The sequence below is a fragment of the Dioscorea cayenensis genome, unplaced genomic scaffold (genome assembly GCF_009730915.1).
Source record: "Dioscorea cayenensis subsp. rotundata cultivar TDr96_F1 unplaced genomic scaffold, TDr96_F1_v2_PseudoChromosome.rev07_lg8_w22 25.fasta BLBR01001776.1, whole genome shotgun sequence".
Classification (NCBI taxonomy): Eukaryota; Viridiplantae; Streptophyta; class Magnoliopsida; order Dioscoreales; family Dioscoreaceae; genus Dioscorea; species Dioscorea cayenensis.
In genome coordinates this window covers 1-9061 of record NW_024088167.1, presented here as the reverse complement: position 1 = coordinate 9061, position 9061 = coordinate 1, and the positions used below count along the sequence as shown (strand labels likewise).

General features: G+C 43.2%; 1 non-coding gene across 1 annotated transcript; it reads right to left on the bottom strand.

Moving 5' to 3' along the window:
* Positions 1 to 1177: 1177 nt before the first annotated feature.
* Positions 1178 to 1284, bottom strand: LOC120256979. The gene has a single exon (XR_005535474.1). It is a non-coding gene; the product is annotated as a small nucleolar RNA R71 (small nucleolar RNA).
* Positions 1285 to 9061: the final 7777 nt, after the last annotated feature.

The window sequence follows — 9061 nt, the reverse complement described above, 5'->3', positions numbered from 1 at the left end:
AAAGGAAAATATATGTTAAAGTTTTGATTCCAAAATAATAAATAAGGGATATGTCCAAAACAAAAGATAGGATTAGTGTTTTGATTAAAAAATAGTAGACACTCTGAAAAGAAAACATATGTCGGACTTTTGATTAAAAATTGATAAATAAGGGATATTTCAAATAGAAAAGATACGATTAGAGTCTTGATTCAAAAAAAATTGATAAAACATAGGGTTATTATTTTGATTCAAATATAGTAGGCATTCCCAAAAGAAAACATAGGGCTAGGGTTTTTATTGAAAACTACGATACATTATGAAAAGAAAACATACGATTTTTGTTTTGATTCAAAAATAGTAGTCATTCCCAAAATAAAACATAGGATCAGGGCTTTGATTGAAAAATAGGTGACATTCCTATAAAAAATATAGGACTAGGGTTTTAATTTTAATTTAAAAATATGAGACATTATGTGTCATGGCCCGACTTGCTGGCCCATGGGACAGGACAACTGCCATGACGTTCCTGAGGAGGGACACTGCGCCACTCAACCCTCGGAGCTCCACAAGGCTAACTAGCAACCTAGAAACAACAATGTTTACACTGATATACAATGGAAGTAACAACAATGACAACAACAACAATGATAAATAAGAATAGAGAGATTCACAAATGCATAAGGATATAATAATATTAACAACATACAACTGATACACTCGGAGTTTCAGAGTTGTTTAGATAGAAAACAATGCAACAAGGTTTGCTACACACTAGTGGATCCTTAAGGTAAATAACATGTCCATGACCAAAAATAAACATACATGAACAAAAAATATACACAGAAAATAGGACAGTAGTAAATGTTCAGCACGTTGCCACACAGTCGCACCTACTACATGCAAAAGGCTTTGAAGTGGAAAGAGGGGTGAGTAACTAATGCTACTCAGTGAGGGGTGGTTAGGACAACTCTAACATAAATATACCAAAATAATAACAATCATAAACCACAAAAATAATAATACTTTACTAATAACATAACTAGTTTAGAACATAATTAAACATAGTAGTGATCTCCAAAACAAATAATAAGGCTAGAGTTAAGAAAGCTTTTTACCTCAAGTAGGATTTTACAACATCAAATTCACAAAATACGAAGCTTTTCTAGCCCGTTATTTCCTTCCCGGAAAATCAGCAAAGCTTAGGAATGAGATCTCATCCTTTATGCAGTTGGAATTGGAGTCTCTATTTGAGACATGGGAAAGGTTCAAGGAACTCCTGCGCAAGTGTCTGCAACACGGATTCCCAGAGTGGATGATTGTTCAAACTTTCTACAATGGTTTCAACCCGAGTACAAGGCAACTCTTGGATGCGGCGGCAGGAGGTACCTTAGGTAGCAAGACCCCCGACGAGGCTCGTCAATTGATTGAGGAAATGGGGTTAAATAGGTACCAGTGGAACACTAGAGAGAAGAAAAAGGTGGCCGGTCTCCATGAAATTGATGCGGTACCTTCATTGGCGGCCCAAGTGGAGAGTTTGAGTAAGAAGCTAGATCTTATAGCTTCGAATAGAGTGGCGGTCATGACTAATTGCACCGATTGTGGTGGAGGACATGCTCCCTCCGATTGCCCAATTGTCATTGGTGATGTTTCTTCGACTTGAGAATGTTGACTTTGTAGTTAATGGAATGAGACCTCAAGGGAATCCATACAGCAACACCTACAATTCAGGTTGGAAGAATCATCCCAACTTTTCATGGAGTAACCAAGGACCACAGAAGACCATGGGGCCATCGGGGTTCCAATAACAACAACAAGCCCCTCAAGTGGAAAACAAAATTTCAGGTTTGGAAACCCGAATGACAGATTTGGAGAAGCACTTGGCTAGATTTGTTCAATCGGCAAATACAAGGTTTGAATCAGTCGAGGCTACACTTCGCAATCACACCGCGTCCTTGCACAACCTTGAAAATCAAGTGTGGCAAATTGCGAAATCTCTTTACAAAAGGCCACATGGAAGTTTACCAAGCAACACGGAAACCAACCCGAGAGAACATGTGAAGGTGATCGCTTTGAGAAGCGGTTGTGTGGTTGAAGGGTGGCTTCCGAGTGAAAAGCCGAAAGAACACGCACCCGAGGTCGTAGAGGTTGAGAAGGGAGCAAACAAAGAGAAAGAGGTGGCAACCCCATCTTTCAAGCCAAGAATCCCTTATCCCTCTAGATTAAAGAATGACCAAGGGGATGACCAGTATAAGAAGTTCCTGAGTTTGTTCAAGGAACTCCACATCAACATTCCTTTTGTTGAGGCTCTGGCTCAAATGTCTAAGTATGCGAAGTTCCTGAAAGACCTATTGACCAACAAGAGGAAATTGGAGGAGAGTGCTTCAGTGGTGCTTGATGCTTCATGCTCGGTGGTGTTGCAAAAGAACATACCGAACAAGAAGAAAGACCCGAGAAGCTTCATTATTCCGTGTAAGATCGGCAACTTAGGCGAGGAAATGGCATTGGCAGATTCAAGGGCAAGTATCAACGTCATGCCATATACTTTCTTCCAAAAAGCTAGGCTTGGGTGAGCCGAGGCCTACTCGGATGACTTTACAATTGGCGGACCGAACGGTACGACATCCGAGAGGCATCATTGAAGACGTGCTTGTCAAGGTGGACAAGTATATTTTCCCAGTTGACTTTGTAGTGCTAGATGTTGATGAGGATGCAGATGTACCCTTGATACTTGGGAGACCGTTTTTGCGGACTTCCAAAGCATTGATTGACATGGACGGCGGAGAGCTCACGTTGAGAGTCGGAGACGATAAGCTCACTTACCGCCTTTGTCGAAGCCATGCGGCATTCTCTTGATTTTGATGACACTTTGTATTTTCTAGACACTCATCGATGAGATTGTTGATGAATATATACAGGAAATGTTCAACCCGGATCCGTATGAGGGTTTGTTCGACCAAGGGGAGAGCAATGAAGAAGTAATGATGCTTGGTTCGATCGGAGAGGAAACATCTACCCCGGGGAATCTTGAAGAAGGTGCTCGGAAAATGAAGAGGGCTCAAGACGCCACCGAAAAACGCCCCAAGACCGTTGGAGACGTACATGAGCCAAGGCAGTTGGACGAACAATTGCTAGGTGGTCCGAAGCTCGGTAGTACACCCTCTACCCTCAAGAGACTTTGCTCATCATGCTTTCAAGTTATGGGTAAGAGGGCAACCTTCATTCATGAACCCCCGTGAGGTAAGAAAGATACGTCAAGGTTAGTGACGTTAAACAAGCGCTTCTTGGGAGGCAACCCAAGTGTTTACTATTTTCATACTTTTAGTTTAGTTTGCTTGCATGAATAAATTTTTAAGTGTTGGTGTTTCAATTTTTGAGTGCTTGTGCTGCGATTTTATTGTGGGTTTTTAAAAGAATTCTTTGTATGTTTTGTTGAGAATTGGCGAAGTTTGGTCGTTTGAGTTCTATTTTGTGTTTTTATCTGGTATACTTTTGCACAATAGAGGGCGGGGCTCGAGTGTGTAAACATGTTCGAGCTAGTTCTCGCGAGCCTCGCAGGTTTTTTTCTAAGTCATCCAGAGAAACCACACGGGCGTGTGGAAATTCCACACGCCTGTCGGTGTGTACTCTGAACTCTTCCGAGAGGGGCACGGGGCGTGCGGCTGCCCCTGTGGATGACCATGCGACTGGCGCACGCCCGTGTGTAGTTACCACACGGGCGTGTGGCTTCCTGTAGAGTTGGGCAGATTTTCCCGAGAATACACAGGGGCGTGGACTCGCCCCGTGGATGACTCTGTGAACCACGCACGGGAGTGGGTAATTTCGCACGCCTGCAGGCGAAACTCGCAGGTTGCTCCCTCCGTCCCGAGAAAACACGGGGCGCGGCCGCCTCGTGAGTTGAAGCCTGTGAATGCCCACGCCCGTGGGGAATTTCTGCACGGGCGTGTGGGCAACTTGATATTTTTCTCAGATGACCAGGGAAGCCACAGGGGCGTGCGTCTGGCGCACGGGCGTGGGTATTTTCCGCACGCCCGTGTGAGATCAGTCAGAATCAAGGGTGCGTTTTCCCGAGAAGGCACATGGATGGGTGTACACCCCTGTGGAGCTCTCGAAGTGAGGCGAACGGGCGTGGGTAATTTCCACACGCCCGTGGGGATACACAGAATTCCAAGAGATGTGATTTTCTCCTTAAAAACCTTGTGATCCGTCTCATTCTTCATCTCCAGTCGCCGGAAAACGGTTCCCGATTATCTTTCGACCCTTCGTCGCTATTTGGAGGAATTTTCTTCGCTAATCTTACCGAATTTCAAACGTTTTCATATTCATCTCTTCGGTAATCCTTTTATCCTTTTTTCTTCGCCAATTATGGTTTTTTACGGGTTGAATGCTTTTAAATGCGAGTTTTCATGCATGATGGATGTGTAGTAAGCAGTTAGAAGTGATTTTACAATTGAATTGTTAAGATTTGTTATGCACCCGTGCGGGAGTTTCACCCTCTGCAGAGCCACACGGGCGTGGGTAATATCCACAGGCCCGTGTGGAATTCTGCAGTATATTGCTTCTGAGATTTTTTACTGTTTTTGTCTTTTGCACTCTAGCTATGGCACCTCGAGCGAAGAAGAACGAAGTTAAGCGCCTCAAATTTACTTCACCCGAGCCGATACATATTGAATTCTCGAACCCCGAGCATCAGGCTCGCTTCGAGAGACTTTCAGCACTCGGGTTTGGTCAGACTTGCTTTGCGGATTTACAAGTGCTTCAACAGATTCAGCAGGGTGATGAGGTGATTAATGAGATTGATGAGATGCTGGCAGTGGGAAGCTAGAGGAGGCTGCTGACAATTAGTGAACCAGCTTACCGCACACTTACGCTAGAGGTTTTAGCGTCCTTTGAGTTTCAATTGCTACATGGGAGAGTTGACACTACAGAGGCGATACAGTTTCGGGCATTCAGACATCCATTCTCTATGAGCGTCACCGAAGTTTTTCGATTAGGGACGGGCCCCTGACGATGTCGCTTATACAGGTACTGTGGAGTATGGCCGACTACCAGTAGATTTTCCAGTGTCAGTCACACCATATGATGCATACAGGATTTTGTGTGGGTGTGGGGAGTACGAACCGGGATTATCGAAGGCTTCTAGTTTGTCCTGGTTTAGTTACAGATACGTACACGCAGTCATCAGTAGGTCCGTGACAGGTCGAGTAGATAACACAGCCGCTTTGACCAGACTGGATCTGCTTTTCTTATACTCCATGGCTCACAATATACCACTTCACTTAGGGTACATTCTAGCAGATGTTTTGCAGTACCAGGGTTGTTCGACGAGAGTGGGTCTACTATTTGCGTGCCCTTATATCACCAGACTCATTCTAGGAATGGGTTTGGGCGACGCTCTACGTGGTGCTGAGAGGACAGTTGTGCCCATTGTTCTTACGTTCGATATGATCAGGATGATGGGGTTGGTACGGAGGTTTGGGCTAGGGGTTTATGTTCTCACTCTAGCTATCGCTGAGACCACCAGAAGCGAAGGAGATACTACGGGGGGTGTCCAGCAGACTCCTCCATCTTCTGTAGCACCGGGTATTCGAGCCTATGATCGTATCGAGAGGCTGGAGACCGATGTTAGAGAGATTCGGACTGAGAAAAGAGGAGCTCCGCGCTTTGAAGTCGGCTCAGTACACAGATCTTATGGCCCGATTCGATTTCCTTTGAGATCTCCTGAGACCAGGATCTTCAGTATCTCTAGCACCTCCATCCTCGACCCCACCACCAGAGGACCCACTATATGCTTCCACTTCAGCAGCAACAGCAGCGGAGACTGAGAGCGACTTCGACACTTGACTTTTCTTTTACTTTCATGTATTTTACTTTATCTTATTTTCTTGTTTTTAGACTTGTTCACTCAGAAAGGATTTTTCCTTTTGAGTTTATGTTATTTTGCATTATCGAGTTGTATTCATTGCTTCATCTTTTATACACTCGAGTTATTTTTGTTTTTCTTGAGCTTCACTGAATCCCCTCGTGTGTGCGTGCAGATGGTCTTGTCTTCTTGGAAATTGAGACTTAGTCATGGGTACGACCAAGGTGCTTTGGCACTTGGCCGTGCGAGCTTCACAACCCATTGGAACACTACTCCCAATGAATTAGCTTCATCAAACGCAACACTAGGAGTCAGGGAAGTATTGTTTTGATTGCTTCTCCCACATCTATTTTTGAATGATATATTTTGAGTAAGCTTGCATGTGTACATTGAGGACAATGTACAACTTAAGTGTGGGGGAGTTTCATAATACGCACATCTTTTTCTATTGTTCGTGATTGATATATGCTCACATAGCCAATGGCGGTTCACCGTAGTTGCAATGATTGTATTCTTAAGTCTAGGAGAACTGTTAACATTGAATGTTTTCATACTCTAGTTCTTGCTTGAATTTTTTTAGGAATTTTTTTGCCCGATTTACACTTAGTGCACTACTCACTCTTTGAACTCTATTGGAAACTCATGTTCGATGTTGAAGGGACTAGTTAGGTTTATTTTCTTGTGCTAAACTAAAAAAAAAGAAAACAAAAAAAAAACAAAAAACAAAAAACAAAAAACAAAAAACAAAAAATTTTGAAAATGAAAAGAAGGAACAAAATAGTTTTATTGGTTATTTGTGTTTGTTGGGTGGAAAGAGCTACCACCTATGAAGTATGAAGCTACTCTCACAAGTCGGATAGTAGTTATGCCCTAATGAGAGAAAGAGCTATCTCATAGGATGAGTGAAAGCTACCACTCGGGTAGAAAGAGCTACCACCTGCAAGTGTGAAAGCCACCTTAGCGGCCGCTTTTTGAAAGGGCTACCTTAGAGGATGTGTGAAGCTAATACCATCTTTTTAAATTTTTTTGTCACTTTTTGTAGATAAATAAGTCCCTTGTACTTAGAACTTTGAGGAGTATACCTTGGGTTGTTTTGAGTGAGTTCACACACATACACGAAATTTGGGTTTGTTGTCCTTTTTTATTCAAGTTTTTAGCTAGAGCATTGATTTTTTTCGTATTTAGTGTTGAAATTTTTCCTTACTTGTAGAATACTTTCTTTGTATACCTTGGTGAACATAAGGCCAAGCACTTTCAATATTTTTCTTCATCAATGCACGTATGTTTTTAATGTTTGCTTGAGGACAAGCAAAAAGCTTAAGTGTGGGGAGTTTGATAAGTGCTTGTGCGATATGAATGCGAAGCGCTCATTCCTTATGTTGAGCATTACTTTTTCTCAGGTTTTTTTACATTAATATGTGTGTTTTTATGTTACTTTTTATGCGGTAGGGTTGTGAGGCCGAGTATGAAGGAAATAGGCCAATGTGGATCATAATGCACCTATTTTTGGAGGAGATCTTGCTAAGGTTCAAACGCGAAGACATAGGGTCGGTGTGAGATGCTAGAGTGTGTGCTAACCTCCTCGTATTCGAGTGAGCACATTCATTTGAGGGGCACAAAAGGCGCTCACACTCGAACATTCCGATGTATGCATATAAGAACAAGAGATCCACCAACATGCACATCATTGAAGAGGCAAGTGATTCACGACGTAAACGTTTGCCCGCTTATGCTACTCCCAATGAAAGTATGGAATTCGGGAGTATTTCCGGCATAGTACTGTAGTAGGTTACTGTAACAAAATAATGTAACAAGTATTGTAGCAGCCCAGCTGAGAAATCAGAGAATCCACACAGGCATGTGGAAATTATCCACGCCCGTGTGGAAATTCCACAGGAGCGTGTGACATCATACACGCCCGTGCAGATCGCCTCGATTCCAGCCTCTATTTAAAGCCGATTTCAGCCCACGATTTTGGTATTCTTTTTCTCCATCTTTTCCCCAACTTGTGAGAGGACTTCGGCTAGGGGTTTTGAGGGGTATTGGACAAGGTTTTGGAGAAGTTCTACGGCTCTGACATCGTGATTCCATTAGGAAGAAGGTTGGTAGGGGAGCTTCGATCGAGGCGTATCCTATACCCGGACGAAGGAATCTTTTGGACGATCGAGTAGAGGACTCTCCACAAGACCATCGACACGACCATCGAGGGGTGTTTCTTTATGGATTCATTGCTTTTACATTCGATTTCTTTGATTGTAATAAGCTCCATGGAGAGCTAAACTCCTAGTGGGTACTTGGATGATTGTGAACCCTAGGATGTATTCGTTTCATTGAACTTCTTTATTATGCTTTCAATTAATTGATGTTTATTGTGAGTTCCAACCTTGAATGCTTGATTGTATGAACATTTCCCCTAGAGTGACACTAGGGTTGAGAGTTCTTGTTGGTAACCTTGTGAGTGAGTGACACACCACGAGCGTTAGACAAAGCTAGGTTGGAGAGGGTTGAGAGGGTGAGTCGAGAGGTACAGGAGCATCCTCTTTCCCCTACGGCGTGATAGATTATACCTCCGTTCCTTGAGTTCTTTGCGGTCATAATAGAGTGAGTGGTCTAAGGGATGAACCTCCGCTGGGGCCTAGTTGCGCGTGCAATGGAGTGAAGCGTTGAGAGGATCTTAGTATCTAGGGCTTAATTGTAGCTAGGGACCTTCCACTGGACCAAAGGGTTAGGTCTATATTTAGGAAGAGATTTATCACTTGGAATCCCTAGAGTTCATTGCAACTCTATGCGAGTGGAAGGTGTTGAGATTGTTCGATTTCTCCTCCGGGACATGTATAGAGTTAGGCATAGTTGACCTTAGATTTGGGACTATGTATGTAAGGATTTCTACGACTCACCATTGCATTGATTAGGAAGCATAATAGAGAGTTCTTGCACTTGAAGCGATTATCCTAGGTGAAGCATTATCCCGAGTACCCCATCTTTATCGATTGCCTTACCCTCTTCTTACTTTTTGCTCTTTCACTTGTTGATTTTATTGTTGAGAATTGAATCAATTTCACACCTATCACAATTGATCTTCCACATAGCTAAGAATCAAATTAAGTATTTTTCACTCCCTACTCCCCCGTGGATTCGACCCCGCCACCGGGATTATTACTCGACGAGCCCGTGCACTTATGGATATAAGCAAGGGGAACTTGTCGTGAGCCAAAGGCC